At 35.4% G+C, this 13,108-nt stretch overlaps 1 pseudogene; it reads right to left on the bottom strand.

Annotated features, from left to right (window-relative positions):
* Positions 1 to 12,008: 12,008 nt before the first annotated feature.
* LOC114892051 lies at positions 12,009 to 12,820 on the bottom strand (annotated as a pseudogene).
* Positions 12,821 to 13,108: the final 288 nt, after the last annotated feature.

Genomic DNA, 13,108 nt, shown 5'->3' with positions numbered 1-13,108 from the left:
AATTAGTGCTATTAGCCCCATATCTGGGCTGTTTCCACAGCCTTCCCATCTCCACTGAGCCATGTTACTGTGGTCCAGCAAGGCCACAGAATTATGACACTGTCACCGTCTTCTTGTTCACCTTCCTAAGGGAAAAATGAGCAAACATGAAATTTATTCCAAACATGCACATTTCTGTTTAGAAACAGGGACAATATTTTCATGCAAGTTGTGCAAGGAACATTCAATAATTTAGGTGAAACTGTTGCTTCACCTCAAAACTCTAGTTAAGGGGACACAGAATTCAAGTTACAGGGCTCATCCTGATCATCTTTTTGTCGTTATTTTTGTTTTTCTTATAGCTGAGGGTAAGAAGATGATGAGAAATATTTTTCTGAACATTTTTCTCTCTCTCTGTCTTGTGTGTGCACTCACTCTTCAAAAATATAAAACCTTCACTGTAATGTTCTGGTCCAAGTTCTGCTTGGCTTTCCTGTAAAAGAAGCACATTTGTCCAGTGACAGGTCTGCTTCTGTAGAAGCTCTCTATATATTACACAGGAAATTTGGAAATGTTCTCACCACCAAATAGTTCCGCCATTTAGTCACCTTTAAAATTCTATATCAAACTTACTGATTTTTTCAGAAAGAAGCTAGCCTTGCCAGAAGCATACCTGTTACTGTCAAGTGAGATTTGTGTGTTTTTACACTAATGGATAAAATTCAGGAGCCCTGTGCTTAAGAGACTAAACAAGGGGTACTAGGACTAGAAGTGCTTCTGCCTATGAAGGCAGGTGTGCTTCAAGTAATGGATGAGAAGATTTCAAGAGTTGAGCAAATAACATGGAGAGGAGATTGATAGATGCAAAAGCTGTAACTGACAGATCCTTTAGATAGTTTATCTATTGAACATTCCATGGCGTTTGGGTACTATGGATCACTAAAATCATCATAGTAGCCTGCTGCTGTCATAGAAACCTTTTATGATTAATGATCAGAAACCATGCTAGTAAATATAAGAATAGAGAAGGATATTCTTTTTTTTTTTTTTTTTTTTTTTGTGGTACGCGGGCCTCTTGCTGTTGTGGCCTCTCCCGTTGCGGGGCACAGGCTCCAGACGTGCAGGCTCAGCGGTCATGGCTCATGGGCCCAGCTGCTCCGCGGCATGTGGGATCTTCCCGGACCGGGGCACGAACCTGTGTCTCCTGCATCATCAGGCGGACTCTCAACCACTGCGCCACCAGGGAAGCCCCAAGAAGGATATTCTGTTCAATGTTGTGGAATATGTCATCACTGAGTAAGTACTGAAATGGCCACAGACCTGAAAACAACTATGTGTCATGACCATAATTTGTTCTACATGTTCCATCATAAACATTGTCCTTATAAAGAGTGGCCTTTGTGATAGCTGAGCTTTGCAGAATATGCTTTTGGTAACAGCATTTATACTTCACTCCATATATTAAAGCTCAACAAATTGGGGGCCCATGAGTGTGCACAACAAATTGTAAAACTCAAATAAATCTTCCGGAAATGACCCAGTTGATTAGTCAGGATTGACCAGGTTCTACTGCAAAAACAAATATCAGTGGCTGAATTCAGCATAGGTGTATTTCTTGCTCATATCAAATACAGTCTGAGTTTCCTAAATTTTTGGATAGCAGTCTTCCATGTGGTGCCTCAGGAATTCAGCTGCTTCCACTGTGTTGCTTCTCCATTCAAAATACAGACTCTGCGACCCCACTAAGCCCTAAGAGAGAACACAGAGAGCTTACACCTCTTCCCAAATACCTCTTCATAAAAATGAGACAGGTCACTTTTGCTTGCACCCTGTTGGTGAGTACTGGGCAAGTGCCCCATTAACTACAAGAGGGCTGAGAAATCTAAGCCACCCAGGTGCACAGAGAATTGAAGACTAGAAATATCTGCAACACTACTGCGCAAGAATATGAGATAGTTTTCTACAAGAGGTCTTGTTGGTCATATGATATAAATTCTGTCTAAATTATCATTATTTTTGCTATCACATTTCTACTGTAAATTTTTTATTATAAAACATTTTGAGTCAATCCTGCTAGGGTCTGGGTCATTCCCTGATTGAAATATACATTGAATTCTTAGTCACTAAGTTTAGAAAAATTAACTTATTTATATAAGAAAATCATCAGATTATACATATTATACTAAATACTATCTAGATGTCAAGGCATCTTTTGTTTCATTTCTACAGAACCCATATTTCTACATTGTACTTCTCACCAATGGATTGCCCAGAGATGGACAGAATTAGGCATATAATGAAGAACCAGTGATGAACAAGATTTAGAACCTGTCTGAGGCAACTGTCATTTCTCTCTGCAGTATATTTCCTCTCCTCACCCCTGCTATCAAAACAAAGCCTGCTAAAAGTCAGCTATTCTGCAATTCTCAGTTTCAGACATTAACTATCGACTCCATAAGGATATACATACACAGTTCCTAGTCAAGTTTGTTTTTATTAAAGTATAACTGACTTATATTTTATTTGTTAGTGGTGTTCAACATAGTGACTCAACATTTATATATTCAATATGTTACAAAATGGTTACCACAATAAGCCGTTACCATCTGTAACCATATAAAGTTATTACAATATTATTGACTATATTCCCTATGCTGGAGACTACCTCTCCATGACTTATTTATTTTTTAATGGAAATTTGTACCTCTTAATCCACTTCACCTATTGCATCAATCCCCCCACCCTCCTCCCCTCTGATAACCACAAGTTCTCTGTATCTGTGAGTCTATTTCCATTTTGTTATGTTTTCTCCTTTGTCTTGTATTTTAGATCCCACATGTAAGTGAAATTAGAAAGTATTTGTCTTTCACTGTTTGGCTTTTTTTACTTAGCATAATATCCTATAGGTTAATCTATGTTGTCACAACTGACAAAGTTTCATTCTTTTAGATGACTGAGTAGTATTCCGTTGTGATTTTTCAAATTTGCTTAAAACTGGGAGAAGAAGATTAGTATTAGTAAACTTTATTATCTCCCTCCAATGTAATCTAAATAGCAATAAAGGTCATGCTTTGCTATGGACTTAGGAAATATCTTTACTCATTTTAAATTTGGATGAAGTCTTTTCCTTGAAAAACTGAGATTTATGCTTGAATTTTAGAAGCTTCTTTCAGATATGCTAATATTAATTATTAATTTAGTAATATTTTTGAAAATATTATTTGAATTGTATTTTGATTTCAAAATACAAATACATTTTTGAATTTGATAATGATTATAAGATGATTTTTTTCTAATAGCAGATTTTAGGATATAAAAAAACATAAACTTCTCACACAGATCTCAGACTTTACAGAAGGATTTTACAATTTTAGAGGTTCATTTTACATTGCATGTGTTATGTTCACTGAAACAGAAGTGAAGCAATGATTATTAAATATTATGAAATTCTAAAGACTAGGATTTAATTCACATACTTCCCTATACAAATAGCTTGAAACCATCAAATATTTAACTTAATATATTTTGTTTCTATAATATTTCTTTATACCAGCTTATTTAAGCATAAGTATTTTAAGAATCAGAATATTTACCACAAATATCAATGAGCAAATATGTAAATAACTTTCCCAAAGGTAAAAAACTGAAACATAATTTACACATTTTTCCACAAGTTATATCAATTATATCAGTAGATTTTTGTTGTTAAATCAAATATTATGGACATTTAATCAAACTGGGTCATAATGTACTATACTTAGATTACTTTGTTGGATTTGGTTTGCTAATATTTTAAGAGTTTATTTCATATTTTCTCTTGAGTGTTATTATACTTTACTTTTCTTATTTTGAACTGTCTTTTCAGTTTCTGACATGCTAGTTTTATAAAATCACTTCATGATTTCTCTTTTGCATCTATCTAGAATGATTTATAAAATATTGGAGTTGCTTGCACCTTAAATAGTTGATAAAACTTAGTAATGAGATTATCTAAGCTGTGTCTATGTGTGTGTGTTTGATTACTAATGCAATTTCTTTGTAATAAGCGTACCATATTCATGTTTTCCATTTCTTCTTTCAAACACTTTTGAAGATTAACTTTTATAAATATGTGTCTATTACATCTAGGTTGTCAAATGCTGGCATGAGTTGTTTGTATTTTCTTTTTTATTCCTGACTTATTCTGTATAGCTTTATTCTCTGTCTCTCTCTTTATCTCTCTCTCTGTCTCTGATATCATAAGAAGTATGCTTAGCTTACAAAATTTACTTCAATTTCTTATATTAAAAAGATATACTAGGATAATATTAGCAAACATATTTTTATTTTGTAGAAAGTTTTGAGACAATAGGATTAAAATCAAGCAAAATTTGATAATAAAATATGTATGCAAATCTTATAAATTGTTAACCCTATAAATAGATGGATTCATAGAAGACACACAGATAAATACAATTGTCCCTTGGTATCCACAGGGTATTTTTTTCAGGACCCCTCCCCGCACCATCACCACAAATACCAAAATCCATAGATGCTCAAGTTTCTTAAATAAAATGGCATAGCATATAACCTATACACATCCCCCAGTACACTTTAAATCATCTCTACATTACTTAGAATACCTAATACAATGTAAATGCTATGTAAATAGTTGTCATCAGTGTGCAGCAAATTCAAATTTTTCCTTTTGGAACTTTCTGGAATTTTTTTCCAAATATTTTTGATTCACAGTTGGTTGAATTGCAGATGTGAGACCTGCGTATATGGAGGACTGACTGTATAGATAAAATATTGAAAAATGTAATCAACTTGAGTTGATCACTAGAGTACATCAAGTGTTTTCAATCAGAATTTTATAATAATTATCTTGATAATATACATTTACTGACTAAGACGATTATGCAGCTTTTACATGGAACTCACTCCTGTATCATAAAAATAACAGCAAAGGGAAATGGATTTTAAAAAAATAAATTTTATTATTAATCTACGGAAGATTATGCTTTCATAAATTAAACTGGTGATACTTTCATTTCGGTGTTTAATCAGCTTCTCAGTATAAATAGAGCTAGAACTAGAATAAGGACTGTGTCTCTCCTTTTGAGCAGGAATGTGCTAGAAATTAATTGTATCATAAAGATCATCTAACTCTTAGTGGATGGGCTTTGTTTTAAATTCCCTGTATTTGTGTCTGATTAATTAATCTAATTAATTAGCATTAATCAGTGGCAGTGAAGATGGGTAAAAAACATGGCTTTCTGTTTAATTTCTGTTCATTATTCCAAATAATTTTGCTCAATTTTCTTAAGACAATGATAGACCTGAAACAAATGTAGGGTTTTCACTCAATCTACCTTTATTGATGAATACTTCAAATAATTGACAACTCAAAACACTTTTTAAAAAGTAATAGTTTACAGCCGGAATCATCCAAACAGACCATCCACTGTCAACGAACATCATAAGTCATCTCAGACTTGAAACATGGCTTAAGGTAAGGCAAGTAAACTAGAGCAATAAGGGCACTTGAACTCTCAAATGTTAGTGAGGCAAAAATGTGTTCTGGTTTTCCTGAGAGAGAGCACAAACTTTAAAATAAAATTTTATTAAAAAATATTTAGAGATGGTTCTCAATAGATATGGGATGGTTATGCTCAAAGTACTATATTTTATCTTATACATATGCATGTTAAATATTTCAAAATGAATATGAAGAAAGTTTCCTTTCATCTGAAGACTTCATTTGTCCCCATTTTTTTGGCTTTCCTTAGTTTCATTTGTCTTTTTATTTGAGATTTGCTAGGATGTCTGTTTGCCTGAAGGGGCCATTTTACTAAGGGGTTATCAGCAGTTTGTGTTTATAACATATTGTCACATAGACAAAACTCTATTGTTTGTTTGTTTTTAATTAATTAATTTATTTATTTTTGGCTGCATTGGGTCTTTGTTGCTGTGCGCAGGCTTTCTCTAGTTGCAGCAAGCAGGACCTACTCTTCATTGTGGTGCACAGTCTTCTAACTGCAGTGACTTCTCTTGTTGCAGAGCAAGGGCCCTAGACATGCAGGCTTCAGTAGTTGTGGAATGAGGGCTCAGTAGTTGTAGCTCACAGACTCTAGAGCGCAGGCTCAGTAGTTGTGGCACACGGGCTTAGCTGCTCCACGGCATGTGGGATTTTCCCAGACCAAGGCTCGAACCTGTGTCCCCTGCACTGGCCAGCAGATTCCTAACCACAGCGCCGCCATAGAAGTCCCAACTCTATCTTTTCCATGTGGACTTTACAGTCACTAGGATTTAGGAAATGAAGTTACTTTTTTTCATTACAAAAAAAAAAAAAAGCTTTCTCTGTTAAGCTAACATATTTCTCAACTGAATGCTCACACTTTCAAAATACAACTTAAGCTGCTCTTTTTTTACACAACTACTTGAATGATGCATGGTATTACATATTGGAGTTTCTTGTGAAAATTAATTGCTTACTTCTAAATGGGTGAATACTTTATAATTTTTACTCCTGTGAAAATAAAATGTTTATTTTTACTGAATGTTGCTTGATATTAAATCTTTAGCATAAATGAATAATTTTTTTTGTTATCTAATAGAGCTTACTTGATAATACACAGACACTTTTTGGTGTTAAAATAATGTGATCTAGTGAACTTCATATAGACATCCTTTTTCTTTAGTAAACTGTGACAAATTTAAGTTTTAGTATAAGAAGACTATTTCAATTTATTTCTCTTCTTTCAGTATTTTGCTGTAGTTGCTGAATAGTTTCTTAGCAAGGGAAGAAAAAGGATTAACTTGACTAAAACCCAGTTAAAATGCAAATGAAATGAATTTCTGGGCAATAAAGCATGCATTAAGCTGGGACTTTAATGAATATAATAGTAAAAAGTCCCTGGAATATTTATGCACCTCTATCTATTTCATCTCTATGCTCATTTAGATGTAAGCCTTCTGATTATTTTAGAGGCTTTGCATTTCTGCTTGCCACAAACATGATTAACAGCTGTATTGCTCCATTTTCTCCAGAGAGGGCTTAGAACCTACTTCATTTCACTCTCTTGAAATCCAACCATGAAGCTAAAAAGAATCTTATCTGACTTCTAAGATTTATGCTCATTTCAAAGAGATTACTTAAATTCAATGATAGAAGCGGCATATAATATAAAATGGCTAAGTATAGTTATGAGGCTTTGGTGCCTATTTTGAAAGGAATTTTATACTTAAAATGAAAGAAAATGTAATATTTGTGTTATATCTGTGTGTTAATTATTAGAATAGAGGTAATGAATATTTCTGTATTTGTAGAAACAGAGACACTAATTCCTCTTATCAGCCTGAAGGTAAAGGGTAGACATTTGTAGTCTGGGGAGGAGAGGTTTTGATCTTAGTAATGGATTTTGCTGAGCCAGGTTTTTCTTTTGTAGAGACAAGTCAGAGTTTAAGCAAATGCAACTAGGTCATTTCTTTTACCTTGTTAGACCTCTTCACATTTGGCTCAAAGGCGTTTTTAAAATTCAGAGGATTTGAATATATTATCTTATAAAATAATTGTGTAATCTATTATTGTAATAGATCATAAAAGAGTATGGTCATTATGGAGTAAGTACTATTCTAGAATCATAAAATGTTAATAAGTGTTCAAGGTCAAGAAAATATAGGATAGATTGAGAGTTAAATCTACAGAAGCTGGTACATTGTAAGTTGAAGTAGCTGCAAAAGATTCATAAAGTCTATTCTGTGCCAAGAACAGTATCCCTGAAACTAATTTAAATGATTAGTTTTACTCTTTTCATGTTCATCCTTTAGAAAGCATATGGTATAGCCTCAGTGATTATAGAAATAAAGAAGGGCCATTTGCTAGTTATGGCAATGCTGTGACTACGAGATGTAAGGTCAAATAGAGCCAAAGAAGACTAGTCTTAAAACTAAGAGGCATAGAAATGTATCATTTAATGTGCATAATCCACTTTATGTACAGTATATTTTTTATGTTAAAAAGAAGGTATTTCTACTTGGCCATGAAAAAGAATGAAATAATGCCATTTGCAGCAACATGGATGCAACTAGAGGTTATCATACTAAGTGAAGTAAGTCAGAAAGAGAAAAACAAATACTATATGATATCACTTATATGTGGAATAAAGTATGACACAAATGACCTATCTCCAGAACAGAAACAGACTCACAGACGTAGAGAACAGACTTGTGGTTGCTAAGGGGGAGGGGTGGGGAGGTAGGGGGAGGGATGGAGTGGGAGTTTGGGGTTAGCAGATGCAAACTATTACATATGGAGTAGATAAACAACAAGGTCCTACTGTATAGGATAGGGAACAATATTCAATATCCTGAGATAAACCATAATGGAAAAGAATTTTAAAAAATGTATACATATAACTGAATCACTTTGCTATACGGCAGAAATTAACACAACATTGTGAATCAACTATACTTCAATTAAAAAAAAAGTTTAAAAAAAGAAGGTCTTTTGGCCTCAGCTATACATTTCCATCTATCTACTAGAGAGAAAAAAATCACTGAATTGGGTGGTGCAAATGAATTACTGAGTGGGTGGCCCCATCTACTCATCCAATTTGATAGAATATCTCCGGATTCTCTTTCTGAAGCCAGAATATTAACTTTGCCAATTGCTTCGTGACTGAAAGATCCTCTGTCAAGTATATGTGCTATATCCTCTAGGAAATACAAAGTGCTGTGCTGCCTGGTGACTCAGAAAGCACTTTAAATTGCTGAGGAAATGTAACTCTTTTACTGTCCTATTTAAATTATCCTATCTACAGTTAAAATTGAGCTGTTATTTTATCATAAAATATGTTAACTATATACTCATTTAGATTCATGTAGTCGTGGAGTCCTTAATCTTAGTTTCTCTGGAACAATTAATTCTATTCCAGTCATGCTCTGGGTACTGCTCTTCCCTGCCATTTCTATCTGGTTCCACCTCTGTGTTCTATTTGAATTCTTCCCTATTATTAAAGAGAATAGTCTCAAAATGAATATGCATTTACTGTGCTTATCTGAGGCAGCAGTGCTTTGTCTCTGTGAAATGTTTCTTTTTCTAATTTGTAACGTAGTATTTATTCTTTAAGGTAATCCACTATTTCAGTCATTAATAGTGGTGGTTGACAGTCTACATTCTTGGCGAACTGTGTGTAACTAGATTATTGGCTTGGAGATGAAAAAATTAAGTCACTTGACTAAACACAACTGCCATTGTTTGGCTGCCCAACCACTTTACCTCTCATAACCCTACAGGCATAATGTCACAATCTATTTATTAGAGATCTTCATTTAATAGGACATTCTTCTCATAATCACTCCATCAAAGTGTCAATGCCATTGCCCCATCCCCCCGCCTCTGTGACAAATTCAGGGATGAGCACATAATTAGGCAGGTTGATAAAACTCTTCCCAGTAGCTGCCTTACTGTAAAGGGACGGGATAATTTTCTCTTTGTTTTAATGGAATTTATTTGTATAATCCAATATCAGAATAAGAGGTCACTGTTCTGATGTAGTCATTTCTATTCAAGAAGATAACACAAAACATATATATTTTTTCATATACTTTAACAATGGATCAGTCTACTTTGACATACTAATTTAATAAGTTTTAAGGAGGAGTGCAGGTTATAATAATTTTATGATAAAAATTGATGCACACAGTTTGAATCAAAGTATAGCTCAAGGAGAGTGTAGGAATACATACTATTCAATTAGAAAGTTTTCTCATAAATAGATGAAGCATTACTTAAAATTAAGATGTGGGTAATTCTTTCAATGAATGAAAATTGGGTAATACTTGTAACAATTTGATAAAGTTTAGAAAGGAGAAGAACACTGTTTTACCAATAATTTTTTCTTTGCAGCACACTATTATCCAGGTATTTGAGATTTTGAATGAACACTAGATATATTTAAGTCAATTGTTTAGGACTTGATTATATTGGCTAAATATATGTATTAACGGGAACAGATTCAAAATACTGTAATAGATTGAAAATCATCCTGGTCATTTGTAAAAATTTCTAATCAATCCAATTCCTCTATAACCAGTGGAAGTGAGTTAAATTTCACTTAGACATCTTATTGCAAATATCTGATATAACTTATCAGGCTATGGTAATATATGGGGTGTAAAAACCTAAGAAATGGGCTTCCCTGGTGGCACAGTGGTTGAGAGTCCGCCTGCCGATACAGGGGACATGGGTTCGTGCCCTGGATCCCACATGCCGCGGAGCGGCTGGGCCCATGAGCCATGGCCTCTGAGCCTGCGTGTCCAAAACCCTAAGAAATGTATTTCATCCAAGATCCCTTTTGTAGCAATGGTGTGTAATGATCATAAAATCACTTTACCATTAAAAACAGGAAGTTTTCATGTCAGCCTAATCAGGAAGAATTTTTCTGAGAGTTCCCGAGCTGTTTATAGTCCTCTTGTGTACCTCCACTCTGGTTTCCTCCGTCTTGTACTTTCTCCCTAAAGCCATCAGTGGATGACAACCCATTCAGACCCATCTGCACACACCTGTCTAAAATGTTTTTCCTTTTTTGTTAATTGAAGTATAGTTTATTTACAATGTTTCAGGTGTACAGCTAAGTGATTCAGTTAAACACACACATATTTCTTTTTTCATAGTCTTTTCCACTGTAGGTTATTACAAGATATTGAATATAGTTCCCTGTGCTATACAGTAGGTCCTTGTGATGCCTGTAGTGGGGCCCTTTCCCATAGTCCTCATTAGGCCAGTGTCTAACAGTATCAAAAATCATAGGGGTTCCAGCCATCTTCACTGATGTATTTTACCTTTTCTTTTTTGCAACTACCTTCTCTTCTCTTAAATACCAGCCCTCTCCACAGAAAAAGACCGTATCCCGTTTTCAGGCATCTCAAGCATTAATACTTCTAGCTGGAACCTACTCTGATCTACATTACAATAGGAAATGGAATCTTTTTTCCTTGAAACCACAGTATGGGGTGGGTGACCATCCCTGACAGGTGTTCATCTTCCTCCCAATGTGCCTGGGCTGTGTGCATGGTCATTCAACTGGAGAGACAAGGGGGGGGGTGGATTGTGTGGAAAGCCACTCATGTTAGCCTGGGTGATGCAAAGAAGTTCTTAGTCCTCCTCAGTCAGTGGCCTTGGAGGGCACTGACATATAAAACTGCACCAAACTGGGCAAAAAGTTACGCTATTTCTTTCTTTCTTTTTTTTTTTTTTTTTTTTTTTTGAGGTACGTGGGCCTATCACTGTTGTGGCCTCTCCCGATGTGGAGCACAGGCTCCGGATGCACAGGCTCACTGGCCATGGCTCACGGGCTCAGCTGCTCCGTGGCATGTGGGATCCGGGTCACGAACCTGTGTCCCCTGCATCGGCAGGCAGACTCTCAACCACTGCATCACCAGGTAAGCCCAAAGTTACGCTATTTCTATGCCCATGCTACCACTCTTGAGAAAGAAAATAGGACTGAGGAAAAGTATTTGAGAAGCTTCTAATGTATAATATGAGAAGAAGTGAGTTTTAGAACAGGGGATGATTAAGAAATCTAACACTCTTAATACTTTGAAGGAGAGAGAGGAAACAGAACCAAAAATGATTGGAATCACATGATAATTGTCAAATGAAATGTATTTCTTCAAAAATGTTTATTGTAATATATGATAATAATGCTCAGAGGAGAGAGTCCAGGTGTTTCAGTCCCACTTACCTTAGTTGCTCTCTTGACTCCTGTTACTTCTTATTCTTCTCAGCTACACTATTTTCTTTCTTTTCTTCCTTCCTTCTCTGTCTCCCATGGACTCAGCCAACAGCTTCATTAGTGCTTTCTCTCAATGACATATTTCTCCTTCTAATGTCACTATGTTACTGCTCTTTGTATTAATACATCACCTAAATCATTAATGGTGGCAGTCTATACTCTGTATTCTAGATGGAACGTATGTGGGTTATGGGCTAGAAGGCTGACAAGTTAGGTCACTTGACTTCTTTTTTTTCAATCAATTTTATTTTAACATAACCTAAACACACACCATTTAGAAAATATGAAGAAAAATTTACATACAAGTGTTGATGCTATTGCATTTGGATAAAGCTGGCAAGTTCATGCTACTAGCATAGCCCAGGAAACACCACAGAGGAAAACTAATATATTGGAATAGATGTTGTGGTGTTTGGCCCACAGCTTGATAGCTTGCAGGATTAACCTGAAGCTGTCAATGTTTGGTACTCGATGTAAAATTTCATTGGTTACCCTGCATCTTATATGTAAATTTTTAAGCAGACTATCATCTCTAAAGTCCAGGTCTTCTGGAATAGTCTGCAAGTGCTAATCTTGCAAACAAAATAGCAATCTCTATCCCAGAACACAGTTTGATAACTGGTACAAATGCCTCTGTAACAGCTCTTAAATTGATTTCTTCCTGTAATTTCAATTCATCATAGAATGAGGTGAAAAAGTCACTTCAATCACCATGTCTTGGAGCAACACACAACACATCAAGATCGGCACCTTTTTTATGTACTCCTAATTTATAAGTTCCAAATGTAAAAATTTTTCCTCCAACATTTTCAATTACACATTGTGGAAGATTCTTGCTTTCACTGATTTCTTGTATCCACTCTTTTACCAGGTTATTTAATTTTCCCAAAATTTAAATTCTGTGCTGCAATTCCTCTTACTCTTCAAAAACCCCAAAGGGCTTCAGCCCCAATTAGTTTCTGTGTAAGTAGGCAGTCAGTCTCCTTGGGGGCTGCTAAGCTGATGGGAGAGGTAATGTCCTAGTGTTTCTGTGGCTGCTGTGTTTGTTGTGATCCCTGCATTGAAACTGGCTGGAAACTCTACCACCCCCCCCCAACCCTGCCACCACCCTGGGCATGATCCACTGAGGCAGAAGGGAGGCGAGGGCCTGCCTCAGTGCTGGGTCCAACACCAATTCTTGACTAAACATGGCGATGAGCCATGAGAGCTTATACTTAGAAAGGTTTTACAGCAAGGAATCTTAGTATTTAAAGGGAGTAAAAGAGTAAAAGTGATAATCATACACCTCACAGGAATTTACATTTAATTAGGAAAACCTTACATCAAATAATATTCAAATTCCAACCGAT

Source organism: Monodon monoceros, unplaced genomic scaffold (genome assembly GCF_005190385.1).
Source record: "Monodon monoceros isolate NGI ecotype Baffin Bay Population unplaced genomic scaffold, NGI_Narwhal_1 Super_Scaffold_12, whole genome shotgun sequence".
Taxonomy (NCBI): domain Eukaryota; kingdom Metazoa; phylum Chordata; class Mammalia; order Artiodactyla; family Monodontidae; genus Monodon; species Monodon monoceros.
The sequence above is the reverse complement of the archived record's forward strand: the minus strand, read 5'-3'. Positions and strand labels throughout refer to the sequence as shown.